The 13592-nt window shown below is 42.1% G+C and overlaps 1 protein-coding gene across 1 annotated transcript in view; it reads right to left on the bottom strand.

Moving 5' to 3' along the window:
- FASN (fatty acid synthase) overlaps nucleotides 1–13353 on the bottom strand; it is a gene marked incomplete in the record, with an annotated part of 66339 nt that extends 52986 nt beyond the window's left edge. The window contains 1 exon segment of the mRNA XM_072403382.1: nucleotides 13187–13353.
- Nucleotides 13354–13592: the final 239 nt, after the last annotated feature.

Below are 13592 nucleotides of genomic sequence, written 5' to 3'. Positions count from 1 at the left end.
GATGCAGGGGGTGACATGTAAAGGAGAAAGTGTATCACAGAATCAATCTACAAAGACTCAACGACCGTACACACAATAGATAGCAAACGATCGTCGTCCAATTAGATCCGCCAGGACGGTCGTTTGTTTCCAGCGACAATCCTCGTTCATTGGTATCGTCGTGCACTTTTTTTGTTAACGATTATCGGACGAACGGTCGTTAGTCGTTTAGTTTCCGACGATAATTATTGCACGTGTGTACGCAGCCTAACTGTAGGAAATAGAAGCTGGAGGATGGAAGCTCGGAGGAAGGATACGATGATAGAGGAAATGTTCTGGTGTTCTGGATCCAATCAGCTTCCAGCTTTCATTTTTGTAGTACAGATTAGAAAGTGAAAGGAAGAATGTGGTTGGACAGTAGGGGGTCACAAAAACAACTTCTATTTTATTCGAACCGTAGCTGGTTTAGATGTGTGGGTACAAAAAAAGTCAGCGCTACAAAAAAGTTTGATGTGAACCATTGCAACCATTACTCTGGCCTTTGTAGCGTTGGGTCCTAGGTTCGAATCCTGGCCAGGACAATATATGCATGGAGTTTGCAGGTTCTCCCCGTGTTTGCGTGCGTTACCTCCCAAATTCCAAAAACATGCAGTTAGGTTAATTGTCTTCCAAAATTGACCCTAGACTATATTAAAGAGATATGACTATGGTATGGATATGAGATTGTGAGCTTCTTTGGGGGTCAGTTAGTGATATGAGAATAGACTGTAAAGTGCTGTATAATATATAAGTATATATAATATATATATAAAATTATATAACAACAATGAAACTAGACTATATTACCTACTACACCATGGACATCCAACACAAAACTTACCCTTGATTCATCAAACCAGCTTCATAAAAAAATAACAATACAGCAGCATGACTCATGATGGGCCCAGTAGGACATGGAGGCCTTGCATTTAAAATAAGATTGTACTATGACAAAATATGGCCCACTACATGCAATTTTTTCCCAATTCCCCAATTAAAAAAAAAGTACATTACTTGGTGTAACATGAAATTCTTCTGTAACATAATTCATTAACCATCAGCAAAGGTATTAACCCCTATGGATATAAGAAGACTAATCTATTGCAGACCCCTTGTTCATATGCAATCACTTGATCAAATCCTTAGGCATAGGGTCCTGTGATTGGGTACTTGGGTACTTGGGATTGGGAACTCAGAATTTTTTTGGAGCTGAGATATTACATGACTTTTTCCCACCATTTATTGTTTTGTAGGCACAGAGTGGTCACCATGTTGGAGGGGATTAAATATTAACTATGAAGTTTCCTACTAGTGGACAAGTTTCTCTGGTATCCTATCCCTGTCCAGGGTGCTGAAAGGCTAATTCACTAATAATGCAAATAAATGTTTTACATATAAAGCAACTCTATACTCAAAATTAAAAAGAATATTGGATGTATTAAACGACAGAGCTACCAATATCTTTTATAATGCTAATTTATATAACTGTAGTTAAAATGCCATTGTAGATTAAAGGAAGTATCAACTTTTTCAACCTAACAGATTTCAGATCTTGGGGAACTCTGCTAAAACCATATTTTGGGGGTCATTGGGGAAAAAGCAACACAGTACATTGGTAGGGGGCCAGTAAGGCGCATTGGCTGGAATACCACCATGTGGAATACTAAAAAGAGTCATGCAGCTGGCACTGCCATGTAGAATTGGCATCATCAAAGAAGAGATCAATCAACAACAGTTCGAGAAACCTCTAGCAACCTCTGGAGGAACCCCAGACTTCCATTGAACCCTGGGCTGAGATAGATTGTTGTCAGTTTATTTTAAGTGGAGCCAGTATAGAAAACAAGAAATAGAGAGCCGGCTACCGAAACAAAGATGGCGGAGTGGGATTGGATGGGGAGAAGCACAATGGCGAATAGGTCCTAGACAATGTGAGTTTCACCTGGGATCTATGTTTCTTTTGGAGCATTCTTTCTCAACTTTTTTTTTAGCATGGGGGAACCCTTGAAATAATATTTAGGTCTTAGGGAATCCCTTGCAAAACACTAAATATCATCAGCTGACATACATTAGCATGGTCGTCAATGGGAAAAACCGAATCTCTCAAGGAACCCCCAGCAAACTCTGCAGGAACCCTGGTTGAGAAAGTTGTTAAATCTCTTTACGACTTCTGGTAATAAAAAAGTGAATGACCATTGCTACAAGGTCCACAAAAAATGGAACCAGTCCATCCATAATCTCTATATCAGCCCACCAAGCATCACCTATACCTGAACGACGCTTTGATAATGAAAGGAATCTCAGGGTAAGGTTACATAGAAAGTTCCAAGCTGCACAAACAACAAAGCACTCGTGTAAAATATTATTTTCCCAGCTCCCTAATGTTTTCACCTTTACACTGGAGAATTCGTGAGATTTGTATCTCAATCCCTAGAGGAACGTTCCAGTCTGGGGAATCTCAAAAGACAACAAGATAAAATAAAAATGAAAACAATGCATTATTAGTATTTCCAAGGCCAAAACTTCTTTTAGAACTTGAATGATTCAAATGTTTCTATCTGTATCTCATTAGGGAGATTTCCCCTCACTTCCTGTTATGTAGATGAAGAAGTGAGAAGCTATCACTCCAAAGTAAGGGAATTCCTCTGTTAGGCTAGGTACACACGTGCAAAAATTGTCTTTAAAAAACAACTTTTTCACAATTATTTGGAACAATGGTATTGTGCACGATTCTGTACATGCTGTAATGATACGATCGTTCAAATATTATCCACCAATAATGTACACACGCTAGAAATGATTGTTTGAACGATGCAGAAAGCACCATGTAAAGGAGAAAGTGTATCACAAAACAATCCACGATCATTGAACGACCGTACACACATCAGTGCTCAACCCAGAAATTTTTTGAGGCTGGGTGGGAAGAAATTGTAGGTGAGTGGCAGCTCCTGTATTATGACCAAACTCATCAGTAACCACCCAAAAACAGCCGGGTGGTTGCTGAAAAGTGCCGGGTGGTGCGCCCAGCTAAAAGGGGCCGTGGAGAACACTGCACATTAGTGGACAATCATCTCCCAATAGATTCCAGCGACATTCCTCGTTGATCTACGTCGTTTTTGTTTTTTTGTTAGCGATTATCGGACGATCGGTTGTTAGTCGTAATAATTGCACGTGTGTATGTAGTCTTAGACAATTGTCACCAGAACAAGATACCCCCACAATTCCTTCCAATGTAATAACTAGAATATTTGACTTAGTCAAAGTGAATGGTGAATCTCCCTGATGGGGGTTCCGAAAAACTCTGAAAGTGAAATCATACGAGCAGGAACCTGGAAAAATCTGTTTTATGGATCTAGAGAAAAGTACAAATGTTCATGTTACCCCCCTGGTAAGTAAGCAGGGATACCACTTATGCTGCCACAAACCCCCAAACTTTAATGGTGCTCATTAAACTTAGAATTACCCCATGCACGCTGCTTGTGTGCCAATAGCTGGAATTCTGCTCGTCGGCGAGGGCTGGGAGTCCCCGGAGCTCCACGTATTTTTCTATATATATGGTGACAGCAGAGGGCCCGGCCGGCAAAGGGGGCTTTTGGCTATGAATGGGAAGCCCATGATGCCAGGCGATGCCAGATTTGTGCTGGGCATGTAGACCAATATCAGTGTTTGAGACCCATCAGCACTTTAACAAGGTAATTTTCAGGGTGAATTTCCTGGAGAACATAGACATTCACCTGATCCTATGCCCTGGCATGGCCAACATTTCCCCTGGCATCGTGTGGGTCCTGGTTTAAATCAAGGCCATGACCCAATCTGCAAGGAGCCTACATGCCCCCCATGGGTTTCCCCTACACCCACAAAGTCGTCTTCGTGCAGAAAATAAGCAACAGCAACCCGCAGTCCAGGCTGGGATATGAATGCTTGACAATAAGAATTTCTTTATAAAAAGTGTGATCATGCCCACAATTTGCCCGCCGCCGAGCATGCAGCTGGCTCCTTGTCCACAAGCAATATTTGGCTGCACAGGATTCTTCGGCTTCTCACATTATGTTGCCCATGCCATGGCATAGAAGGCTAATATGAAATCCATGTTTTATATTATAAACATCCTTTAATAATAAATATTATAATTCAGCTTTTAATACAGCAAAGTCGCCAGGAAGGCGATGGAGAGACAGCAGCTCACAGCAAGTGCCCACCATCCGACCGGCGGTGAATTGCTCTCACGGCGCCTGAAAGCAGCACAAAGCTTTGTTGAATTAGCATTGGGGCCCTGTTTTCCTTGGTCATTCTGGGGCACGGACAGAGAATGAATCAGTGTGGGAATTTGGACCAGGATAACGAATGCGCCAATCACCATCCATAAAGGACGGCATTTTGTGCCTGAATGCACGCGGTGCTGAGCTCCATCTTAGCACATGGATGTATCCAGACAAAGAGGAGAAAAAAAAGCGTCTCTGTGCAGCGTCTGAGATGAGATTCAGCCGGGGATTAATCTCAGCTACAAAGCCGTTCTGTTGTGAGATGACTTCATCGCACAGAAGAAGGAATCCTCTCACCGGATCAGCCCGGGGTGTGAATGTATAACCTCAGTGTGCTGAATTCTAGGATCATCAAACACTACACAAGAGACGAAGATTCTTACTTGAATCGTCTGTATTTCTGTGCAGTCTAATTTTGCAGGAGCTTCCTGTAATAAAGACCGGTCACTGCTGCTCTCCTCTCCTGTGCAGGGGGACTGGTCTTGTATCCGCCCACTCTTGTAGTTTTCTACCTGCAGCCTGTAGTGGGTGGGGCTGACTGGCCCCTCCCACAGCTCTGCACAGCTCATGAAAAGCACAATCATGATGATGCTGATACATTTAGATGACAATAATATATTTTGCATTTGTTCGGGAGTGGGTTTATATGCTTTGAAGCTGTTGAATGTATTCAAAGCAGACCAATCATCGTATTTTTATTATTTATAAAAATATATGCTGATGTTAGTCTCAATGACCTGGTAAATGGCGAATCTTTCCAGCCAACCTGACAAAAAACTTTTTACTATTCTACCAAAACTAAAAGTTTCAGGCAGAGATAAAGGCCGACATGTACGGCAACCAATCAAAGTCCTCTGATAGTAGGAAAGTGTCGGGAAGGTGAATTCTGATTGGTTGCTTTAGGTTCAGGCATTCTTCATGTGGTTCCTGTCTCTGAATACCCAACAAAAGAAATAATTTCCCATCATTGCTGCAAAGTCACCCTCTGGTGATCCAAATTTTGGGCCAGACAGTTTTTAGTGAAGTCTGATTGGCTGTTTAGATTTTTCCTTAATGATTTATTATGAATGGGGAAGGTGTCTGGTTGTTAAGGTATACAGGACCATTCTTCAGGCATTTTATTAATAAAATATTATCTAATGCCAACACATTTTCTGGTTTAGGATAGAGTGGCAAATTATGTTTTTACTAAAACTTCACTTCCAGTCCTAATTCCTGGCAGATTCCATGCCAGATCCCTGGCATTGTACACGGTCCCCATATGTTATACACAACGCTAGGTATTGTAGGTTGTCCCTCTATTCCAAGGGTCATAAATTATGTTATAACAGCACGCTTCACTGCAACACATTAGTAGGTGCGCCAGATTCCATTTCTAAATATTTTCTGATGTTCCTGCCTATTGGACTCCATGTTGGAGTATACCAGACCTGATTTATTAAAGCAATCCAAGACTGGATAAGATAGCCCATCATCCTGAGCAATCCAGCAAACCTGGAATGGATCTGGTCCAGTATTGTCGAATAATAGAAAATGATTTTTAAGAAATCTATTTCTGGTTTGCTGGATCACTCAGGTTCTCCCATGATAGTCTTGCAGACGGGGGCACGGTAATAGTGAAGGCTATCCATGGTGAGCATGTATCCTTGTTATGTAACTGCCCGCATGCCCATTTCTGGGTAAGAACACTGCGTGCCCACTAATGCCCGCCCCACTACACCCCTGCTTGCAGAGCTTTAATAAATTGGGCCCATAGTGTGCACAAAGCCTTAGATGGATGTTATATACACACATATAAATATATATGATATTCTGCTCTTCCAGTAGTTTTCCACATTCAGAACATGTCGGATTGCTCCACATCTGATTGAAGTGAATATAGTAAGACGGTCAGCTCGGAAACCAGTTCAGAAATGAAAATTGGCAAGTTTGTGTAATTAGCAATTATAATGTAATGGTGATTCTGTATTGTCTTAAAACAGAACTAAAATAGGAAAATGAGAGCAGATACGTTCTTTATTGGGGGGCAGGAGATATCCCTTCTGCAATAAAAACAACCAACCTGATCCCATTTTTATAAATTACGCTCATTCCTCCTTGCTCCACCGCAGGTGCCATTGCCCATCTTGCATGGCCAGGCTGGAAGGAGGTTAACATGCACGCGGGGGAGATCTTATCCCATACGCAGCTCTATGTACTTTACAAAAAAGATTGCCAACAGGCAGGTAAGTAAACTTTATTGCAGAAGAGATCACCTGCAGCTTCTGAAATACACAACCTGCATGCTTGCATTTTTTTTCATTTAGTTTCCCATTCTTTAATGGGATAGAAATGTCCCCACTATATTATCCTAACTAAATTTTATTGACCATGGACAAATGTCTGCCATTCCTTCCCTGCCCCTAAACCCCCTGAACCACATTCGGATCCATGCCTTGGATGTATGCAGGGTATCCTAGAGAGATAAGGCAAGGTAAGAGATGGATACACATAAGGCATGCTATTAGATGGATACACATAAAGCATGCTATTAGATGGTACACATAAGGCATGCTAAAAGATGGTACACATAAGGCATGCTAAAGATGGTTACACATAACGCATGCTAAAGATGGTTACACATAAGGCAAGGTAATAGATGGATACACATAAGCCATGCTATTAGATGAATAGTGTCTAGCTGGCCATTGATCTAACCTGCTTAATACTGATCCCACTGTGAAATTAGGAATCAGTACATATTTGTTTTTTTTGTAATATGAGAAATTAAATATTACAAATTTGTTTGCCATAAAACCCTTCTCTTTGTCTATTTTTCATATACCTCTGTATCAAGGGTAGGAAACCATTTAGGACAATATTAAATATATCGATACATGTATACTCCCCTTCTAATTACGAATCTGGGTATCCTAAAGGAAAGATGGGTCTATGGCCCATGGGGTGGAAGGTGGACAAGCCGACCCAAATCAAACATTTTCCATTTTATGCAGCTCATATGGGTTGATCTACATTATTACCAATGGTGCCGGGTTAGTAGATCAGTGGTAGCTGTCCATCTATGAGGAATATTTCCAAAGACGTCAATCTGCTATTCAGCAATATTCTCTGGTAGAGCATCAATCACTGCCATTTATAACACATGGAAGAGTCTTCATCAGCAAATGTTGCTGCATGCCAGAATTACTGGGCTTCATATAATAAAGACATGTTCATGTACCAAGATGAATTAGGACTAATAGGGAACAATTCACTTAGCTTAATGAATGCAATAAAAATTCACTTAGCAAAGAATACTCAATTACATGCAAAGGAATTTACAGAAAATGGAATTATCCTTGCTCATGATTGGTTGGATAAAGTAACTATATTTATTACAGTTTACCTAAACTCAACATTTTTAGTTTACATAGAAGGGTGGACGACCCCTTTAGATAACTCTTCTGTAAGGTAAAAATGTAAGTGCAAAAAAAAAAATAATGGTGCAGCACTGTCTAGGTGATCAAGACTTAATGGAGCGCAGAGCTTCCCGGGATACTTACGTCACACATCCTGGGAAGCTCTGCGCATGCCCTGATCTCGGGGCATTTCCTCTTAGGGGAAAGAGATGTCGATCTCGCGCATTTGTAGTGAAATCGGCTCCCTTTTGTTCCCCCTTCAGAGCGGCTACGTCACCCAATCTGACACCTGCGTAGTGCGAAATCCAGTGACGAAGACCAAAGAAGAAGATGGAAGATGGCGGCGCCCTTCCTCAGGGCTGGGACGAGGAGGAGTCCCTATCATGGGAAGGACCAGCGCCATTGAGGGACCTGTGAGATTAAAGGTAAGTGTAATTGTTTTGTTTTTAGATTAGTTCCTCTTAAAGCAAAGTGAAACATTCCTTGCAGGGGTATCATTCACTCTGCTATGTGAACAGCCTATATGATTAGTAAATCAATCCCATTGCTTTATAAATGGACCACTGACACCCAGAACCTCTGAGATGGAAGGAAAGACGAGTGTCTGGCATGGCTCGTGTAGGACTGGCGGTCCATTTATCTAATCATCTCATTTTCACTTGGAGATTCTAGATAGCAGCGTCATTATACAGGAGTTCTCTGGCAGGTTGGAAGAGCAACAATCGTCCCATTCTATGAAGAACGACGAACAAACCCTTCACTGTGTGCCTGCTGCATATTTGTGTGAGACCGTTACGGCTCGTCCTGGTGGGGATTCCTCCGAGGAAATTCAGCACGCTTCCTGTGTTTCATGGTCGTGGAGCACAACTAGTCCATACGTTACAAAATATTTACCAAAAAGCCTGCAAGGTTTTATGAAACACATAGATATAAGATGGAAAAGCCAAGCAAAAGTCCATTTTGTGCCAATAAGAGCCATACAGGTTTCATTTTTTCTGGGAAAGTACAGTATATGTATTATATGCCATAGGTAACTTCTTCCTATAGGAGAGAGGCTTTAAAACTAGAATTGCTTTATATTGGAGTTATATACTAGAAAGTTTCCTTCTCCTCCTATTGGCATGTTCCCTGCACTGCATTGCTTCTTCTCCTTCCTCCATTCTAAGCTATGCTGTATGATGTCTACAACATGATGACTTTAGGTCAAACTCAGGTGTTCAGCTTTACCAAACAGGTGTTCTTTGGAAGCATTGCATGCACGGATTAAAGTCACCTTGCCCATTCAAGATATAAAACAAAACCTGCCCCCCACCACCTTTTTTAAGTTACCCTAGCTCCCCTGCTACTTTAACGGAACTGCAATATACCCCCTGCTTTCAGGATTGAGGGAGCAAAGATCTTATCCCATGCTGCATTGAGATACCCCTAAGCCACCATTTATCAATCTTTTCACACCAGAGAACCACTAAATGATTTACAGGTTTCAGGGAATTCCTTACTAAAACAGGGGGAGGCCTCCCTTACATTGGTGACCATTAAAAGGAATTCCGCCAGCACAAGGGAGACCTGAATGCCAGAGAGCTAAAGACATCATTCCAGTTGGCACTGCCAGGTGGCATTGGCACCAAGCTGGTGGGTCGGATTGAAATTTGGTGAAGTTAAATCATAAATAAAGCCACACATTTATAATAACTTGAACAGTTGCTTTTGTTTTACCATCTGCATGTGAAAGAGGTCAACTTAAAGCGCATGAATAGCCCAAACATTTCATTTTAGTTTTGGATATAAAAAAACTCTGTTACTTTATTTGAACTTTCTGTGTCCCATTGGAGAGATTTTCCATCACCTTGTACTAGAAGTGCAAAAAGAAATACAATAAAGTGAGGAGAATTCATTTCTTTGATGATTATTATTTAAACTGATATCCCTATTAGAAGAGTTCCTTCTCTTTTTCTGGTGATTTTCCTTTCTCGCATTTTCTGTCTCGGTGACAATGGTGGAAAAATTAAGGTAAATGCAACGAGCAGGGGCACTGACCGCAACAAAGGGTCAATGGGTTGTACCACACCAACTCTAATAGCCAACAAAGAAACCCAACAGCCAATGGTGCCATCAACAAGTATCCATAGATAGGGATAGGTGGAACAACAAACAAGTACGGCTTTACTCCTGTTCCATAAAATATATCTGATGGGTGTGACATGGAGGTCCCCTTTACAAAGGTGACAATACAGAATATGTTTAGGGTTCTGTATTGCAACCATGATAGGGAGGACATCCATGAAATGTTGGATATGTCTTCTATGGGATTGTAAATTTGTTCTTTTTGCATATGGCGTACTGGCTATTTCTTGAAAGCACTGAAAATTGATCAAGGGGGTTCCAACCCCTAACTACTTATAAGTTCACAAAACTTTAACAAATCCCTAGCCCCTTCCCTAGCCCATCTAATACAATAAAATCTGATCCCCCCATCACTGATCCAGGTCCATACCACCAGTACAAATTTAGTTCCAGGCTGCCCAGTCCTGAGCAATGTGTCTGTATGTTCTCATACCAATGGGGTATTGGGGGGACACACTTTTTTAAACTTTGTAAACTTTACTATAAACTATCCTATCAATGTGTGATTACTCCATGTAAAGTTTGTAAATATACAGAATATAAAGGAAAACCTCTGATTGGTAGTTGCAGACCACACCATATGGGCTGACTAAGTTTGGAAACAATAACTTTTTTATTTATGATAAAAAAGAACTTCTGGTTTTCGAAATTTTACCACACTGACATGAACTCTGATGATTCAAGTGAAGCGTAAATGTCAGTCCACTTTCAGAATGAATCCTCATATCCCTGCACATGGCCAGTTCTCTTTAGCAAGTCAAAGAAAGTGTTACACCTCTCATCCACCAATCAGAAATATTGCCATTCTCCTGCTTCTAAAATTATAATTTCACATTGTTTTAAATGATTTTATATTCACAGCTTCCTTGTTCCGGTTTTTCGGCATCGGTGACGCAAATCTGTCCTATCAATGGAGCTCATTTATCAAGGCCTATAAATGGAAAACTACTTGTTGTGCACAGTGACCGGTCAGATCACATTTTATATTCTGGAACGGACAGTTTAAAGGAGAAGTCAGTTTCTGTGGGCACTATAGAATCTTGGCATCTTCTTTGTGTAAGGAGGGCCATACTCTACAAATGGTCTACTCTACCGGCTGGTTGGAAGACCATGGCCATTGGTTTATGGATTCTCTGCCCATTCTTTTCATGACTTTTACAGCCTTCACTCCACAGGACTTTGATATGAGTCTTTGGCAACTCATTCTGGCAAAGATCCATGAGGTCAGGGACTGACAATGGATGAGAAGATCCCAGTTGGCATTCCAACTCATCCAAATGTAGGGTTGAGGTTAAGGATCTGTGTAGCCCACCAAGCCCCTTCCATACCAAACTCAACAAACCATGAACTGGTCCATTCATAAAGGGGCTTCCCCAACCCCAAGGTTGGAAGGACACCATTACCTAAATCCTGTATCAGTGCTCCTCAATGGAAATCCACCAGCATTAGTAATTTGGGGGGGTGTTGACTTTTGGTTATATGTTTATACCAACATAACAATCCCTACTGTGCAACCACGTGATCCTGAAAAACGTCTGAAAACATTATATAGTATATATTATATTCCAATCTGCATGCATAGAAGAAGAAGAGATCTGCACTGTGATAAGATAACCATTCCGTTACTTAACCACGTCATCCAATACCGGTGAATTCTGCCTTCCCGTTATCACCAGGTAGTAACAGAATACATTCTGCATCCTCCTTGCTACATTCACCATTTTCCTAGCAATCAGCCTATCAGGCTTCCATGTGCCACATCCCATTGCAGGCCAAAGCCACCATCTTGTCCCCTTCTTCACCCATCATTCCAATGATGCCAGCCACACCTAGCAGAGGGATTCTAGGCCGCCATCCTCCAAAGCTGGCTGGTACAGCCTTGCCGTATCCCTCCTCCCATCTACTCCATTTTTTTTTCTGTGTCTGAGCCGGCACAAGCTGCCCTACTTCTCTCTGCATCACTAATGCATCATTGTGGTCGTACAGCAAAGTCACTGCCATCTGCCACCCCCATCATGCCATGGCATCATTTACTAGACATTATTTCACATCATCTTTACCAAATAAATCCACCGGAATGTAGCTAAAGTCATTTTTCAGGCACACCTTGCTGCAATCCAGGATCACAAAGCTTCTTTTACATCCTTTGTATTAGAAACAATGTAACAAAAACTGACCAATAGGCATCAGATGCTACAAATATCACCCCATGCAGGGCAGCCCTCTCCTGACAAATCTCTTTGTTTGCCATGGAGTGTAAAACCTGCAGAATCAGATCATGAGGGATCAGTGATGGGGTGTGTGTGTGCTCAATAGTCAGTATTTCAGATCCATTAGATCTATAGCTTAGGGATGCAGCAGTGCTGTAAGATTCAGGGTCAGGCTTAGGGATCCAGCATCAACAGTAACCATGAGATCCAGCAATAATGAGATCCAGGGTCATAGAGAGAAACAGCTATAGCTTATGGATCCAGGGATCTAGGAACAGATCCTTAGCAGCAGCCTGATGATCCATCACTGCTTTGTGATGCAGCACTGCTTCAAGATCCAGAGCAATACTACAGGGATCTAGCACTACTGTGAGATGAATGAATAGATCCCCATCAGTAACATAAAGATTCAGAAGCATACTGAGAACCAGGGACAGATCCTAGGGATCCAGCATTGTTGTAAGATTCATGATCACAGATCCTCAGCAATAGCCCAGGGATCTAGCACTACTGATCAAAGAATAGATCCCCTGCAGCAACATAGGGGTCTGGTACTGCTGTAAGATCCATGGATTGATCACCAGCAGTAACCTAGGGATCCAGCACTAATGTGAGATCAATGGAAAGATCCTCAGCAGTAACATAGGGATTCAAAACTACAATATGATCCATGGACAGATCTTCAGCAGTAGTCTAGGGATCTAGCACTACTGTGAGATCAAAGAATAGATCCCCATCAGTAGGATTCATGATCACAGATCATCTGCAATAGTCTAGAGACCTAGTATTGCTGTGAGATCCATTAAGAGATCCTCAGCAATAGCCTAGGGATCTAGCACTACTGTGATATCAAAGAATAGATCCTTAGCAGTAACATAAGGATTCAGAACTACAATCCATTGATGGATCTTCAGCAATACCATAGGGATCCAGAACTACAGAATAGATCACCAGCAGCAACATAGGGATCTAGTACTGCTGTAAGATCCATGGATTGATCCTCAGCAGTAACATAGGGATCCGGCACTAATGTGAGATCAAACAATGGATCCTTAGCAGTAACACAGGGATCCGGCACTACAATCCATTGACAGATCTTCAGCAATAGCATAGGGATCTAGATCCATGGTGCAATGATATGAGGATCCCCAGCAGCAATGAATGAGCTTGCACTTACCTTGCTGTGTGCAGGGCTGTGTAGGGATGAGCAGGTTGGTGATCTCCTCCTGTGTCTCTGCCCCTCCCTGGCTGTCTCTGTCCCTCCCTGGCTGTCTCTGTGCTCTCTCTCTCGCTGCTCTCTCTATATAAATGTCTGACATCCTCCGCCGGCCACGCCACATGGGCTGACAGCTCGGTGCTCGGTGCATCCAATGAGAGGGGAGGCCGGGCCGGCTGTGGGGTGATCCCAGCCCTCCCCAAATCTGCACCCAGGGAGGGGGAGGGGGCAGATGGGGGACAGGAATCCCTGGATGGAGGCGTGACAGCATGTGAAATATATTGTAATTATAAAGCGAGATAGAAACTGGGCCCAGGAGCTAGCAATCAGTCACATGGTTCAGGAAGGTCAGACTGTATAGTATACT

The sequence above is a fragment of the Pyxicephalus adspersus genome, chromosome 3 (genome assembly GCF_032062135.1).
Source record: "Pyxicephalus adspersus chromosome 3, UCB_Pads_2.0, whole genome shotgun sequence".
Classification (NCBI taxonomy): Eukaryota; Metazoa; Chordata; class Amphibia; order Anura; family Pyxicephalidae; genus Pyxicephalus; species Pyxicephalus adspersus.
This window is presented reverse-complemented; position numbering and strand designations above follow the sequence as displayed.